We start from the raw sequence: 17,064 nt of genomic DNA on the forward strand, positions 1-17,064 counted from the left end.
TAAGGCTGTTCTTGTGGAATTGGCAAAGGGTTATTTGGAAGCCCATAAAGGGCTACGGTGAAAAAGGAAATATCCCGTTCAAAACTGGAAAGAAGCTTTCTGAGAAACTGCTCTGTGTTCTGTTAATTCTTCTCACAGAGTTACATCTTTCCCTTCAAGAATACTTTTGATAAGGCTGTTCTTGTGGAATTGGCAAAGGGATATTTGGAAGCCCATAGAGGGCTATGGTGAAAAAGGAAATATCTTCCGTTCAAAACTGGAAAGATGCTTTCATAGACACTGCTCTGTGTTTTGTTAATTCATCTCACAGAGTTACATCTTTCCCTTCAAGAAACCTATGGCTAAAGCTGTTGTTCTGGAATTGGGAAAGGGATATTTGGAAGCCCATAGAGGGCTATGGTGAAAAAGGAAATATCTTCCGTTCAAAACTGGAAAGAAGCTTTCTGAGAACCTGCTCTGTGTTCTGTTAATTCATCTCACAGAGTTACATCTTTCCCTTCCATTACCCTTTGACTAAGGCTGTTCTTGTGTAATTGGCAAAGGGATATTTGGGAGACAATAGAAGGCTATGGTGAAAAAGGAAATATCTTCCGTTCAAAACTGGAAAGAATCTTTCTGAGTAACTGCTCTGTGTTCTGTTAATTCATCTCACAGTGTTACAACTTTCCCTTCAAGAAGCTTTCGCTAAGGCTGTTCTTGTGGAATTGGCAAAGGGATATTTGGAAGCCCATAGAGGGCTATGTTGAAAAAGGAAATATCTTCCGTTCAAAACTGGAAAGAAGCTTTCAGAGAAACCCCTCTGTGTTCTGTTAATTCATCTCACAGAGTTACATCTTTCTCTTCAAGAAGCCTTTCGCTAAATCTGTTCTTGTGGAATTGGCAAAGTGATATTAGGAAGCCCATAGTGGGCTACGCTGAAAAAGGAAATATCTTCCATTCAAAACTGGAAAGAAGCTTTCTGAGAAACTGCTCTGTGTTCTGTTAATTCATCTCACAGAGCTACATCTCTCCCTTCAAGAAGCCTTTCGCTAAGGCGGTTCTTGTGGAATTGGCAAAGGGATATTTGGAAGCCCATAGATGTCTATGGGGTAAAAGGAAATATCTTCCGTTCAAAACTGGAAAGAAGCTTTCGGAGAAACTGCTCTGTGTTCTGTTAATTCATCTCACAGAGTTACATCTTTCCCTTCAAGAAGCCTTTCGCTAAGGCTGTTCTTGTGGAATTTGCAAAGGGATATTTGGAAGCCCATAGAAGGCTATGGTGAAAAAGGAAATATCTTCCGTTCAAAACTGGAAAGAAACCTTCTGAGAAACTGCTCTGTGTTCTCTTAATTCATCTCACAGAGTTACATCTTTACCTTCAACAAGCCTTTCGCTAAGGCTGTTCTTGTGGAATTGGCAAAGGGATATTTGGAAGCCCATAGAGGGCTATGGTGAAAAAGGAAATAACTTCCGTTCAAAACTGGAAAGAAGCTTTCAGAGAAACCCCTCTGTGTTCTGTTAATTCATCTCACAGAGTTACATCTTTCTCTTAAAGAAGCCCTTCGCTAAGGCTGTTCTTGTGGAATTGGCAAAGTGATATTTGGAAGCCCATAGTGGGCTATGGTGAAAAAGGAAATATATTCCTTTCAAAACTGGAAAGAAGCTTTCTGAGAAACTGCTCTGTGTTCTGTTAATTCATCTCACAGAGCTACATCTCTCCCTTCAAGAAGCCTTTCGCTAAGGCTGTTCTTGTGGAATTGGCCAAGGGATATTTGGAAGCCCATAGATGTCTATGGGGAAAAAGGAAATATCTTCCGTTCAAAACTGGAAAGAAGCTTTCTGAGAAACTGTTCTGTTTTCTGTTAATTCATCTCACAGCGTTACATCTTTCCCTTCAAGAAGCCTTTCGCTAAGGCTGTTCTTGTGGAATTGGCAAAGGGATATTTGGAAGCCCATAGAAGGCTATTTTGAAAAAGGAAATATCTTCCGTTCAAAACTGGAAAGAAGCCTTCTGGGAAACTGCTCTGTGTTCTGTTAATTCATCTCACAGAGTTACATTTTTCTCTTCAACAAGCCTTTCGCTAAGGCTGTTCTTGTGGAATTGGCAAAGGGATATTTGGAAGCCCATAAAGGGCTACGGGGAAAAGGAAATATCCCGTTCAAAACTGGAAAGAAACTTTGTGTGAAACTGCTCTGTGTTCTGTTAATTCTTCTCACAGAGTTACATCTTTCCCTTCAAGAAGCCTTTCGATAAGGCTGTTCTTCTGGAATTGGCAAAGGGATATTTGGAAGCCCATAGAGGGCAGAAGTGAAAAAGTAAATATCTTCTGTTCAAAACTGGAAAGAAGCTTTCTGAGAATCTGCTCTGTGTTCTGTTAATTCATCTCACAGAGTTACATCTTTCCCTTCAAGAAGCCTTTCGCTGAGGCTGTTCTTTTGGAATTGGCAAAGGGATATTTGGAAGCCCATAGAGGGCTATGGTGAAAAAGGAAATATCTTCCGTTCAAAACTGGAAAGAAGCATTCTGAGAAACTGCTGTGTGTTCTGTTAATTCATCTCACAGAGTTACATCTTTCCCTTCAAGAAGCATTTCGCTAAGGCTGTTCTTGTGGCATTGGCAAAGGGATATTTGGAAGCCCATAGAGGGCTATGGAGAAAAAGGAAATATCTTCCGTTCAAAACTGGAAAGAAGCTTTCTGAGAAACTGCTCTGTGTTCTGTTAATTCATCTCACAGAGTTACATCTTTCCCTTCAAGAAGCCTTTCGCTAAGGCTGTTCTTGTGGAATTGGCAAAGGGATATTTGGAACCCCTAGAAGGCTATGGTGAAAAAGGAAATATCTTCCGTTCAAAACTGGAAAGAAGCCTTCTGAGAAACCGCTCTGTGTTCTGTTAATTCATCTCACAGAGTTACATCTTTATCTTCAACAAGCCTTTCGCTAAAGCTGTTCTTGTGGAATTGGCAAAGAGATATTTGGAAGGCCATAAAGGGCTACGGTGAATAAGGAAATATCCCGTTCAAAACTGGAAAGAAGCTTTCTGTGAAACTACTCTGTGTTCTGTTAATTCTTCTCACAGAGTTACATCTTTCCCTTCAAGAAGCCTTTCGATAAGGCTGTTCTTGTGGAATTGGCAAAGGGATATTTGGAAGCCCATAGAGGGCAGAAGTGAAAAAGGAAATATCTTCTGTTCAAAACTGTAAAGAAGCTTTCTGAGAAACTGCTCTGTGTTCTGTTAATTCATCTCACAGAGTTACATCTTTCCTTTCAAGAAGCCTTTCGCAGAGGCTGTTCTTGTGGAATTGGCAAAGGGATATTTGGAAGCCCATAGAGGGCTATGGTGAAAAAGGAAATATCTTCCGTTCAAAACTGGAAAGAAACCTTCTGAGAAACTGCTCTGTGTTCTCTTAATTCATCTCACAGAGTTACATCTTTACCTTCAACAAACCTTTCGCTAAGGCTGTTCTTGTGGAATTGGCAAAGGGATATTTGGAAGCCCATAGAGGGCTACGGTGAAAAAGGAAATATCTTCCGTTCAAAACTGGAAAGAAGCTTTCAGAGAAACCCCTCTGTGTTCTGTTAATTCATCTCACAGAGTTACATCTATCCCTTCAAGAAGCCTTTCGCTAAGGCTGTTCTTGTGGAATTGGCAAAGGGATATTTGGAAGCCCATAAAGGTCTATGGTGAAAAAGGAAATATCTTCCGTTCAAAACTGGAAAGAATCTTTCTGAGATACTGCTCTGTGTTCTGTTAATTCATCTCACTGAGTTACATCTTTCTATTCAAGAATCCTTTCGCTAAGGCTGTTCTTGTGGAATTGGCAAAGGGATATTTGGAAGCCCATAGAGGGCTATGGTGAAAAAGGAAATAACTTCCGTTCAAAACTGGAAAGAAGCTTTCAGAGAAACCCCTCTGTGTTCTGTTAATTCATCTCACAGAGTTACATCTTTCTCTTAAAGAAGCCTTTCGCTAAGGCTGTTCTTGTGGAATTGGCAAAGTGATATTTGGAAGCCCATAGTGGGCTATGGTGAAAAAGGAAATATATTCCTTTCAAAACTGGAAAGAAGCTTTCTGAGAAACTGCTCTGTGTTCTGTTAATTCATCTCACAGAGCTACATCTCTCCCTTCAAGAAGCCTTTCGCTAAGGCTGTTCTTGTGGAATTGGCAAAGGGATATTTGGAAGCCCATAGATGTCTATGGGGAAAAAGGAAATATCTTCCGTTCAAAACTGGAAAGAAGCTTTCTGAGAAACTGTTCTGTGTTCTGTTAATTCATCTCACAGCGTTACATCTTTCCCTTCAAGAAGCCTTTCGCTAAGGCTGTTCTTGTGGAATTGGCAAAGGGATATTTGGAAGCCCATAGAAGGCTATTTTGAAAAAGGAAATATCTTCCGTTCAAAACTGGAAAGAAGCCTTCTGAGAAACTGCTCTGTGTTCTGTTAATTCATCTCACAGAGTTACATTTTTCTCTTCAACGGGCCTTTCGCTAAGGCTGTTCTTGTGGAATTGGCAAAGGGATATTTGGAAGCCCATAAAGGGCTACGGGGAAAAGGAAATATCCCGTTCAAAACTTTAAAGAAACTTTCTGTGAAACTGCTCTGTGTTCTGTTAATTCTTCTCACAGAGTTACATCTTTCCCTTCAAGAAGCCTTTCGATAAGGCTGTTCTTCTGGAATTGGCAAAGGGATATTTGGAAGCCCATAGAGGGCAGAAGTGAAAAAGTAAATATCTTCTGTTCAAAACTGGAAAGAAGCTTTCTGAGAAACTGCTCTGTGTTCTGTTAATTCATCTCACAGAGTTACATCTTTCCCTTCAAGAAGCCTTTCGCTGAGGCTGTTCTTTTGGAATTGGCAAAGGGATATTTGGAAGCCCATAGAGGGCTATGGTGAAAAAGGAAATATCTTCCGTTCAAAATTGGAAAAAAGCATTCTGAGAAACTGCTGTGTGTTCTGTTAATTCATCTCACAGAGTTACATCTTTTCCTTCAAGAAGCATTTCGCTAAGGCTGTTCTTGTGGCATTGGCAAAGGGATATTTGGAAGCCCATAGAGGGCTATGGTGAAAAAGGAAATATCTTCCGTTCAAAACTGGAAAGAAGCTTTCTGAGAAACTGCTCTGTGTTCTGTTAATTCATCTCACAGAGTTACATCTTTATCTTCAAGAAGCCTTTCGATAAGGCTGTTCTTGTAGAATTGGCAAAGGGATATTTGGAAGCCCATAGAGGTCTATGGAGAAAAAGGAAATATCTTCCGTTCAAAACTGGAAAGAAGCTTTCTGAGAAACTGCTCTGTGTTCTGTTAATTCATCTCACAGAGTTACATCTTTCCCTTCAAGAAGCCTTTCGCTAAGGCTGTTCTTGTGGAATTGGCAAAGGGATATTTGGAAGCCCATAGAGGGCTATGGTGAAAAAGGAAATATCTTCCGTTCAAAACTGGAAAGATGCTTTCTGATAAATTGCTCCGTGTTCTGTTAATTCATCTCACAGAGTTACATCTTTCCTTTCAAGAAGCCTTTCGCTAAGGCTGTTCTTGTGGAATTGGCAAAGGGATATTTGGAACCCCTAGAAGGCTATGGTGAAAAAGGAAATATCTTCCGTTCAAAACTGGAAAGAAGCCTTCTGAGAAACCGCTCTGTGTTCTGTTAATTCATCTCACAGAGTTACATCTTTATCTTCAACAAGCCTTTCGCTAAAGCTGTTCTTGTGGAATTGGCAAAGAGATATTTGGAAGGCCATAAAGGGCTACGGTGAATAAGGAAATATCCCGTTCAAAACTGGAAAGAAGCTTTCTGTGAAACTACTCTGTGTTCTGTTAATTCTTCTCACAGAGTTACATCTTTCCCTTCAAGAAGCCTTTCGATAAGGCTGTTCTTGTGGAATTGGCAAAGGGATATTTGGAAGCCCATAGAGGGCAGAATTGAAAAAGGAAATATCTTCTGTTCAAAACTGTAAAGAAGCTTTCTGAGAAACTGCTCTGTGTTCTGTTAATTCATCTCACAGAGTTACATCTTTCCCTTCAAGAAGCATTTCGCTAAGGCTGTTCTTGTGGCATTGGCAAAGGGATATTTGGAAGCCCATAGAGGGCCATGGTGAAAAAGGAAATATCTTCCGTTCAAAACTGGAAAGAAGCATTCTGAGAAACTGCTCTGTGTTCTGTTAATTCATCTCACAGAGTTACATCTTTCCCTTCAAGAAGCATTTCACTAAGGCTGTTCTTGTGGCATTGGCAACGGGATATTTGGAAGCCCATAGAGGGCTATGGTGAAAAAGGAAATATCTTCCGTTCAAAACTGGAAAGAAGCTTTCTGAGAAACTGCTCTGTGTTCTGTTAATTCATCTCACAGAGTTACATCTTTCCCTTCAAGAAGCCTTTCGCTAAGGCTGTTCTTGTGGAATTGGCAAAGGGATATTTGGAAGCCCATAGAGGGCTATGGTGAAAAAGGAAATATCTTCCGTTCAAAACTGGAAAGAAGCTTTCTGAGAAACTGCTCTGTGTTTTGTTAATTCGTCTCACAGAGTTACATCTTTCCCATCAAGAATCCTCATGCTAAGGCTGTTCTTGAGGAATTGGCAAAGTGATATTTGGAAGCGCATAGAGGGCTATGGTGAAAAAGGAAATACCGTCCGTTCAAAACTGGAAAGAAGCTTTCTGAGAAACTGCTCGGTGTTCTGGTAATTCATCTCACAGAGTTATATCTTTCCCTTCAAGAAGCCTTTCGATAAGGCTGTTCTTGTGGAATTGGCAAAGGGATATTTGGAAGCCCATAGAGGGCTATGGAGAAAAAGGAAATATCTTCCGTTCAAAACTGGAAAGAAGCTTTCTGAGGAACTGCCCTGTGTTCTGTTAATTCATCTCACAGAGGTACATCTTTCCCTTCAAGAAACCTTTCGCTAAGGCTGTTCTTGTGGAATTGGCAAAGGGATATTTGGAAGCCCATAGAGGGCTATGGTGAAAAAGGAAATATCTTCCGTTCAAAACTGGAAAGAAGCTTTCTGAGAAACTGCTCTGTGTTCTGTTAATTCATCTCACAGAGTTACATTTTTCCCTTCAAGAAGCCTTTCGCTAAGGCTATTCTTGTGGAATTGGCAAAGGGATATTTGGAAGCCCTTAGAGGGCTACGCTGAAAAAGGAAATATCTTCCGTTCAAAACTGGAAAGAAGGTTTGTGAGAAACTGCTCTGTGTTCTGTTAATTCATCTCACAGAGTTACATCTTTGCCTTCAAGAAACCTTTCGCTAAGGCTGTTCTTGTGGAATTGGCAAAGGGAATTTGGAAGCCCATAGAGGGCTATGGAGAAAAAGGAAATATCTTCCGTTCAAAACTGGAAAGAAGCTTTCTGAGAAACTGCTCTGTGTTCTGTTAATTCATCTCACAGGGTTACATTTTTCCCTTCAAGAAGCCTTTCGCTAAGGCTGTTCTTGTGGAATTGGCAAAGGGATATTTGGAAGCCCATAGAGGGCTATGGTGAAAAAGGAAATATCTTCCGTTCAAAACTGGGAAGAAGCTTTCTGATAAATTGCTCTGTGTTCTGTTAATTCATCTCACAGAGTTACATCTTTCCCTTCAAGAAGCCTTTCGCTAAGGCTGTTCTTGTGGAATTGAGGGCTATGGTGAAAAAGGAAATATCTTCCGTTCAAAACTGGAAAGAAGCTTTCTGCGAAACTTCTCTGTCTTCTGTTAATTCATCTCACAGAGTTACATCTTTCCCTTCAAGAAACCTTTGGCTAAGGCTGTTATTCTGGAATTGGCAAAGGGATATTTGGAAGCCCATATAGGGCTATGATGAAAAAGGAAATATCTTCCGTTCAAAACTGGAAAGAAGCTTTCTGAGAAACTGCTCTGTGTTCTGTTAATTCATCTCACAGAGTTACATCTTTCCCTTCAAGAATCCTTTCGATAAGCCTGTTCTTGTTTAATTGGCAAACGGATATTTGGAAGCCCATAGAGGGATATAGAGAAAAAGGAAACATCTTCTGTTCAAAACTGGAAAGAAGCTTTCTGAGAAACTGCTCTGTGTTCTGTTAATTCATCTCACAGAGTTACATCTTTCCCTTCAAGAAGCCTTTCGCTAAGGCTGTTCTTGTGGAATTGGCAAAGGGATATTTGGAAGCCCATAGAGGGCTATGGTGAAAAAGGAAATATGTTCCGTTCAAAACTGGAAAGAAGCTTTCTGAGAAACTGCTCTGTGTTTTGTTAATTCATCTCACAGAGTTACATCTTTCTCTTCAAGAAGCCTTTCGGTAAGGCTGTTCTTGTGGAATTGGCAAAGGGATATTTGGAAGCGCATAGAGGGCTATGATGAAAAAGGAAATACCGTCCGTTCAAAACTGGAAAGAAGCTTTCTGAGAAACTGCTCGGTGTTCTGTTAATTCATCTCAAAGAGTTATATCTTTCCCTTCAAGAAGCCTTTCGATAAGGCTGTTCTTGTGGAATTGGCAAAGGGATATTTGGAAGCCCATAGAGGGCTACGCTGAAAAAGGAAATATCTTCCGTTCAAAACTGGAAAGAAGCTTTCTGAGGAACTGCTCTGTGTTCTGTTAATTCATCTCACAGAGGTACATCTTTCCCTTCAAGAAACCTTTCGCTAAGGCTGTTCTTGTGGAATTGGCAAAGGGATATTTGGAAGCCCATAGAGGGCTATGGTGAAAAAGGAAATATCTTCCGTTCAAAACTGGAAAGAAGCTTTCTGAGAAACTGCTCTGTGTTCTGTTAATTCATCTCACAGAGTTACATTTTTATCTTCAACAAGCCTTTCGCTAAGGCTGCTCTTGTGGAATTGGCAAAGGGATATTTGGAAGCCCATAAAGGGCTACGGTGAAAAAGGAAATATCCCGTTCAAAATTGGAAAGAAGCTTTCTGTGAAACTGCTCTGTGTTCTGTTAATTCTTCTCACAGAGTTACATCTTTCCCTTCAAGAAGCCTTTCGATAAGGCTGTTCTTGTGGAATTGGCAAAGGGATATTTGGAAGCCCATAGAGGGCAGAAGTGAAAAAGTAAATATCTTCTGTTCAAAACTGGAAAGAAGCTTTCTGAGAAACTGCTCTGTGTTCTGTTAATTCATCTCACAGAGTTACATCTTTCTCTTCAAGAAGCATTTCGCTAAGGCTGTTCTTGTGGCATTGGCAAAGGGATATTTGGAAGCCCATAGAGGGCTATGGTGAAAAAGGAAATATCTTCCGTTCAAAACTGGAAAGAAGCTTTCTGAGAAACTGCTCTGTGTTCTGTTAATTCATCTCACAGAGTTACATCTTTCCCTTCAAGAAGCCTTTCGCTAAGGCTGTTCTTGTGGAATTGGCAAAGGGATATTTGGAAGCCCATAGAGGGCTATGGTGAAAAGGAAATATCTTCCGTTCAAAACTGGAAAGAAGCTTTCTGAGAAACTGCTCTTTGTTTTGTTAATTCATCTCACAGAGTTACATCTTTCCCTTCAAGAATCCTTTCGCTAAGGCTGTTCTTGAGGAATTGGCAAAGTGATATTTGGAAGCGCATAGAGGGCTATGGTGAAAAAGGAAATACCGTCCGTTCAAAAGTGGAAAGAAGCTTTCTGAGAAACTGCTCGGTGTTCTGTTAATTCATCTCACAGAGTTATATCTTTCCCTTCAAGAAGCCTTTCGATAAGGCTGTTCTTGTGGAATTGGCAAAGGGATATTTGGAAGCCCATAGAGGGCTATGGAGAAAAGGGAAATATCTTCCGTTCAAAACTGGAAAGAAGCTTTCATAGAAACTGCTCTGTGTTCTGTTAATTCATCTCACAGAGTTACATCTTTCCCTTCAAGAAGCCTTTCGCTAAGGCTGTTCTTGTGGAATTGGCAAAGGGATATTTGGAAGCCCATAGAGGGCTTTGGTGAAAAAGGAAATATCTTCCGTTCAAAACTGGAAAGATGCTTTCTGATAAATTGCTCCGTGTTCTGTTAATTCATCTCACAGAGTTACATCTTTCCCTTCAAGAAGCCTTTCGCTAAGGCTGTTCTTGTGGAATTGGCAAAGGGATATTTGGAACCCCTAGAAGGCTATGGTGAAAAAGGAAATATGTTCCGTTCAAAACTGGAAAGAAGCCTTCTGAGAAACAGCTCTGTGTTCTGTTAATTCATATCACAGAGTTACATCTTTATCTTCAACAAGCCTTTCGCTAAAGCTGTTCTTGTGGAATTGGCAAAGAGATATTTGGAAGGCCATAAAGGGCTACGGTGAATAAGGAAATATCCCGTTCAAAACTGGAAAGAAGCTTTCTGTGAAACTGCTCTGTGTTCTGTTAATTCTTCTCACAGAGTTACATCTTTCCCTTCAAGAAGCCTTTCGCTAAGGCTGTTCTTGTGGAATTGGCAAAGGGATATTTGTAAGCCCATAGAGGGCAGAAGTGAAAAAGGAAATATCTTCTGTTCAAAACTGGAAAGAAGCTTTCTGAGAAACTGCTCTGTGTTCTGTTAATTCATCTCACAGAGTTACATCTTTCCCTTCAAGAAGCCTTTCCCTGAGTCTGTTCTTGTGGAATTGGCAAAGGGATATTTGGAAGCCCATAGAGGGCTATGGTGAAAAAGGAAATACCTTATGTTCAAAACTGGAAAGAAGCGTTATGAGAAACTGCTCTGTGTTCTGTTAATTCATCTCACAGAGTTACATCTTTCCCTTCAAGAAGCCTTTCGCTAAGGCTGTTCTTGTGGCATTGTCAAAGGGATATTTGGAAGCCCATAGAGGGCTATGGTGAAAAAGGAAATATCTTCCGTTCAAAACTGGAAAGAAGCTTTCTGAGAAACTGCTCTGTGTTCTGTTAATTCATCTCACAGAGTTACATTTTTATCTTCAACAAGCCTTTCGCTAAGTCTGTTCTTGTGGAATTGGCAAAGGGATATTTGGAAGCCCATAAAGGGCTACGGTGAAAAAGGAAATATCCCGTTCAAAACTGGAAAGAAGCTTTCTGTGAAACTGCTCTGTGTTCTGTTAATTCTTCTCACAGAGTTACATCTTTCCCTTCAAGAATAATTTCGATAAGGCTGTTCTTGTGGAATTGGCAAAGGGATATTTGGAAGCCCATAGAGGGCAGAAGTGAAAAAGGAAATATCTTCTGTACAAAACTGGAAAGAAGCTTTCTGAGAAACTGCTCTGTGTTCTGTTAATTCATCTCACAGAGTTACATCTTTCCCCTTCAAGAAGCCTTTCGCTGAGGCTGTCCTTTTGGAATTGGAAAAGGGATATTTGGAAGCCCATAGAGGGCTATGGTGAAAAAGGAAATATCTTCCGTTCAAAACTGGAAAGAAGCATTCTGAGAAACTGCTCTGTGTTCTGTTAATTCATCTCACAGAGTTACATCTTTCCCTTCAAGAAGCATTTCACTAAGGCTGTTCTTGTGGCATTGGCAAAGGGATATTTGGAAGCCCATAGAGGGCTATGGTGAAAAAGGAAATATCTTCCGTTCAAAACTGGAAAGAAGCTTTCTGAGAAACTGCTCTGTGTTCTGTTAATTCATCTCACAGAGTTACATCTTTCCCTTCAAGAAGCCTTTCGCTAAGGCTGTTCTTGTGGAATTGGCAAAGGGATATTTGGAAGCCCATAGAGGGCTATGGTGAAAAAGGAAATATCTTCCGTTCAAAACTGGAAAGAAGCTTTCTGAGAAACTGCTCTGTATTTTGTTAATTCGTCTCACAGAGTTACATCTTTCCCTTCAAGAATCCTCATGCTAAGGCTGTTCTTGACGAATTGGCAAAGTGATATTTGGAAGCGCATAGAGGGCTATGGTGAAAAAGGAAATACCGTCCGTTCAAAACTGGAAAGAAGCCTTCTGAGAAACCGCTCTGTGTTCTGTTAATTCATCTCACAGAGTTACATCTTTATCTTCAACAAGCCTTTCGCTAAAGCTGTTCTTGTGGAATTGGCAAAGAGATATTTGGAAGGCCATAAAGGGCTACGGTGAATAAGGAAATATCCCGTTCAAAACTGGAAAGAAGCTTTCTGTGAAACTACTCTGTGTTCTGTTAATTCTTCTCACAGAGTTACATCTTTCCCTTCAAGAAGCCTTTCGATAAGGCTGTTCTTGTGGAATTGGCAAAGGGATATTTGGAAGCCCATAGAGGGCAGAAGTGAAAAAGGAAATATCTTCTGTTCAAAACTGTAAAGAAGCTTTCTGAGAAACTGCTCTGTGTTCTGTTAATTCATCTCACAGAGTTACATCTTTCCTTTCAAGAAGCCTTTCGCAGAGGCTGTTCTTGTGGAATTGGCAAAGGGATATTTGGAAGCCCATAGAGGGCTATGGTGAAAAAGGAAATATCTTCCGTTCAAAACTGGAAAGAAACCTTCTGAGAAACTGCTCTGTGTTCTCTTAATTCATCTCACAGAGTTACATCTTTACCTTCAACAAACCTTTCGCTAAGGCTGTTCTTGTGGAATTGGCAAAGGGATATTTGGAAGCCCATAGAGGGCTACGGTGAAAAAGGAAATATCTTCCGTTCAAAACTGGAAAGATGCTTTCTGATAAATTGCTCCGTGTTCTGTTAATTCATCTCACAGAGTTACATCTTTCCTTTCAAGAAGCCTTTCGCTAAGGCTGTTCTTGTGGAATTGGCAAAGGGATATTTGGAACCCCTAGAAGGCTATGGTGAAAAAGGAAATATCTTCCGTTCAAAACTGGAAAGAAGCCTTCTGAGAAACCGCTCTGTGTTCTGTTAATTCATCTCACAGAGTTACATCTTTATCTTCAACAAGCCTTTCGCTAAAGCTGTTCTTGTGGAATTGGCAAAGAGATATTTGGAAGGCCATAAAGGGCTACGGTGAATAAGGAAATATCCCGTTCAAAACTGGAAAGAAGCTTTCTGTGAAACTACTCTGTGTTCTGTTAATTCTTCTCACAGAGTTACATCTTTCCCTTCAAGAAGCCTTTCGATAAGGCTGTTCTTGTGGAATTGGCAAAGGGATATTTGGAAGCCCATAGAGGGCAGAATTGAAAAAGGAAATATCTTCTGTTCAAAACTGTAAAGAAGCTTTCTGAGAAACTGCTCTGTGTTCTGTTAATTCATCTCACAGAGTTACATCTTTCCCTTCAAGAAGCATTTCACTAAGGCTGTTCTTGTGGCATTGGCAAAGGGATATTTGGAAGCCCATAGAGGGCCATGGTGAAAAAGGAAATATCTTCCGTTCAAAACTGGAAAGAAGCATTCTGAGAAACTGCTCTGTGTTCTGTTAATTCATCTCACAGAGTTACATCTTTCCCTTCAAGAAGCATTTCACTAAGGCTGTTCTTGTGGCATTGGCAACGGGATATTTGGAAGCCCATAGAGGGCTATGGTGAAAAAGGAAATATCTTCCGTTCAAAACTGGAAAGAAGCTTTCTGAGAAACTGCTCTGTGTTCTGTTAATTCATCTCACAGAGTTACATCTTTCCCTTCAAGAAGCCTTTCGCTAAGGCTGTTCTTGTGGAATTGGCAAAGGGATATTTGGAAGCCCATAGAGGGCTATGGTGAAAAAGGAAATATCTTCCGTTCAAAACTGGAAAGAAGCTTTCTGAGAAACTGCTCTGTGTTTTGTTAATTCGTCTCACAGAGTTACATCTTTCCCATCAAGAATCCTCATGCTAAGGCTGTTCTTGAGGAATTGGCAAAGTGATATTTGGAAGCGCATAGAGGGCTATGGTGAAAAAGGAAATACCGTCCGTTCAAAACTGGAAAGAAGCTTTCTGAGAAACTGCTCGGTGTTCTGGTAATTCATCTCACAGAGTTATATCTTTCCCTTCAAGAAGCCTTTCGATAAGGCTGTTCTTGTGGAATTGGCAAAGGGATATTTGGAAGCCCATAGAGGGCTATGGAGAAAAAGGAAATATCTTCCGTTCAAAACTGGAAAGAAGCTTTCTGAGGAACTGCCCTGTGTTCTGTTAATTCATCTCACAGAGGTACATCTTTCCCTTCAAGAAACCTTTCGCTAAGGCTGTTCTTGTGGAATTGGCAAAGGGATATTTGGAAGCCCATAGAGGGCTATGGTGAAAAAGGAAATATCTTCCGTTCAAAACTGGAAAGAAGCTTTCTGAGAAACTGCTCTGTGTTCTGTTAATTCATCTCACAGAGTTACATTTTTCCCTTCAAGAAGCCTTTCGCTAAGGCTATTCTTGTGGAATTGGCAAAGGGATATTTGGAAGCCCTTAGAGGGCTACGCTGAAAAAGGAAATATCTTCCGTTCAAAACTGGAAAGAAGGTTTGTGAGAAACTGCTCTGTGTTCTGTTAATTCATCTCACAGAGTTACATCTTTGCCTTCAAGAAACCTTTCGCTAAGGCTGTTCTTGTGGAATTGGCAAAGGGAATTTGGAAGCCCATAGAGGGCTATGGAGAAAAAGGAAATATCTTCCGTTCAAAACTGGAAAGAAGCTTTCTGAGAAACTGCTCTGTGTTCTGTTAATTCATCTCACAGGGTTACATTTTTCCCTTCAAGAAGCCTTTCGCTAAGGCTGTTCTTGTGGAATTGGCAAAGGGATATTTGGAAGCCCATAGAGGGCTATGGTGAAAAAGGAAATATCTTCCGTTCAAAACTGGGAAGAAGCTTTCTGATAAATTGCTCTGTGTTCTGTTAATTCATCTCACAGAGTTACATCTTTCCCTTCAAGAAGCCTTTCGCTAAGGCTGTTCTTGTGGAATTGAGGGCTATGGTGAAAAAGGAAATATCTTCCGTTCAAAACTGGAAAGAAGCTTTCTGCGAAACTTCTCTGTCTTCTGTTAATTCATCTCACAGAGTTACATCTTTCCCTTCAAGAAACCTTTGGCTAAGGCTGTTATTCTGGAATTGGCAAAGGGATATTTGGAAGCCCATATAGGGCTATGATGAAAAAGGAAATATCTTCCGTTCAAAACTGGAAAGAAGCTTTCTGAGAAACTGCTCTGTGTTCTGTTAATTCATCTCACAGAGTTACATCTTTCCCTTCAAGAATCCTTTCGATAAGCCTGTTCTTGTTTAATTGGCAAACGGATATTTGGAAGCCCATAGAGGGATATAGAGAAAAAGGAAACATCTTCTGTTCAAAACTGGAAAGAAGCTTTCTGAGAAACTGCTCTGTGTTCTGTTAATTCATCTCACAGAGTTACATCTTTCCCTTCAAGAAGCCTTTCGCTAAGGCTGTTCTTGTGGAATTGGCAAAGGGATATTTGGAAGCCCATAGAGGGCTATGGTGAAAAAGGAAATATGTTCCGTTCAAAACTGGAAAGAAGCTTTCTGAGAAACTGCTCTGTGTTTTGTTAATTCATCTCACAGAGTTACATCTTTCTCTTCAAGAAGCCTTTCGGTAAGGCTGTTCTTGTGGAATTGGCAAAGGGATATTTGGAAGCGCATAGAGGGCTATGATGAAAAAGGAAATACCGTCCGTTCAAAACTGGAAAGAAGCTTTCTGAGAAACTGCTCGGTGTTCTGTTAATTCATCTCAAAGAGTTATATCTTTCCCTTCAAGAAGCCTTTCGATAAGGCTGTTCTTGTGGAATTGGCAAAGGGATATTTGGAAGCCCATAGAGGGCTACGCTGAAAAAGGAAATATCTTCCGTTCAAAACTGGAAAGAAGCTTTCTGAGGAACTGCTCTGTGTTCTGTTAATTCATCTCACAGAGGTACATCTTTCCCTTCAAGAAACCTTTCGCTAAGGCTGTTCTTGTGGAATTGGCAAAGGGATATTTGGAAGCCCATAGAGGGCTATGGTGAAAAAGGAAATATCTTCCGTTCAAAACTGGAAAGAAGCTTTCTGAGAAACTGCTCTGTGTTCTGTTAATTCATCTCACAGAGTTACATTTTTATCTTCAACAAGCCTTTCGCTAAGGCTGCTCTTGTGGAATTGGCAAAGGGATATTTGGAAGCCCATAAAGGGCTACGGTGAAAAAGGAAATATCCCGTTCAAAATTGGAAAGAAGCTTTCTGTGAAACTGCTCTGTGTTCTGTTAATTCTTCTCACAGAGTTACATCTTTCCCTTCAAGAAGCCTTTCGATAAGGCTGTTCTTGTGGAATTGGCAAAGGGATATTTGGAAGCCCATAGAGGGCAGAAGTGAAAAAGTAAATATCTTCTGTTCAAAACTGGAAAGAAGCTTTCTGAGAAACTGCTCTGTGTTCTGTTAATTCATCTCACAGAGTTACATCTTTCTCTTCAAGAAGCATTTCGCTAAGGCTGTTCTTGTGGCATTGGCAAAGGGATATTTGGAAGCCCATAGAGGGCTATGGTGAAAAAGGAAATATCTTCCGTTCAAAACTGGAAAGAAGCTTTCTGAGAAACTGCTCTGTGTTCTGTTAATTCATCTCACAGAGTTACATCTTTCCCTTCAAGAAGCCTTTCGCTAAGGCTGTTCTTGTGGAATTGGCAAAGGGATATTTGGAAGCCCATAGAGGGCTATGGTGAAAAGGAAATATCTTCCGTTCAAAACTGGAAAGAAGCTTTCTGAGAAACTGCTCTTTGTTTTGTTAATTCATCTCACAGAGTTACATCTTTCCCTTCAAGAATCCTTTCGCTAAGGCTGTTCTTGAGGAATTGGCAAAGTGATATTTGGAAGCGCATAGAGGGCTATGGTGAAAAAGGAAATACCGTCCGTTCAAAAGTGGAAAGAAGCTTTCTGAGAAACTGCTCGGTGTTCTGTTAATTCATCTCACAGAGTTATATCTTTCCCTTCAAGAAGCCTTTCGATAAGGCTGTTCTTGTGGAATTGGCAAAGGGATATTTGGAAGCCCATAGAGGGCTATGGAGAAAAGGGAAATATCTTCCGTTCAAAACTGGAAAGAAGCTTTCATAGAAACTGCTCTGTGTTCTGTTAATTCATCTCACAGAGTTACATCTTTCCCTTCAAGAAGCCTTTCGCTAAGGCTGTTCTTGTGGAATTGGCAAAGGGATATTTGGAAGCCCATAGAGGGCTTTGGTGAAAAAGGAAATATCTTCCGTTCAAAACTGGAAAGATGCTTTCTGATAAATTGCTCCGTGTTCTGTTAATTCATCTCACAGAGTTACATCTTTCCCTTCAAGAAGCCTTTCGCTAAGGCTGTTCTTGTGGAATTGGCAAAGGGATATTTGGAACCCCTAGAAGGCTATGGTGAAAAAGGAAATATGTTCCGTTCAAAACTGGAAAGAAGCCTTCTGAGAAACAGCTCTGTGTT

Source organism: Chlorocebus sabaeus, chromosome 1 (assembly GCF_047675955.1).
Source record: "Chlorocebus sabaeus isolate Y175 chromosome 1, mChlSab1.0.hap1, whole genome shotgun sequence".
Classification (NCBI taxonomy): Eukaryota; Metazoa; Chordata; class Mammalia; order Primates; family Cercopithecidae; genus Chlorocebus; species Chlorocebus sabaeus.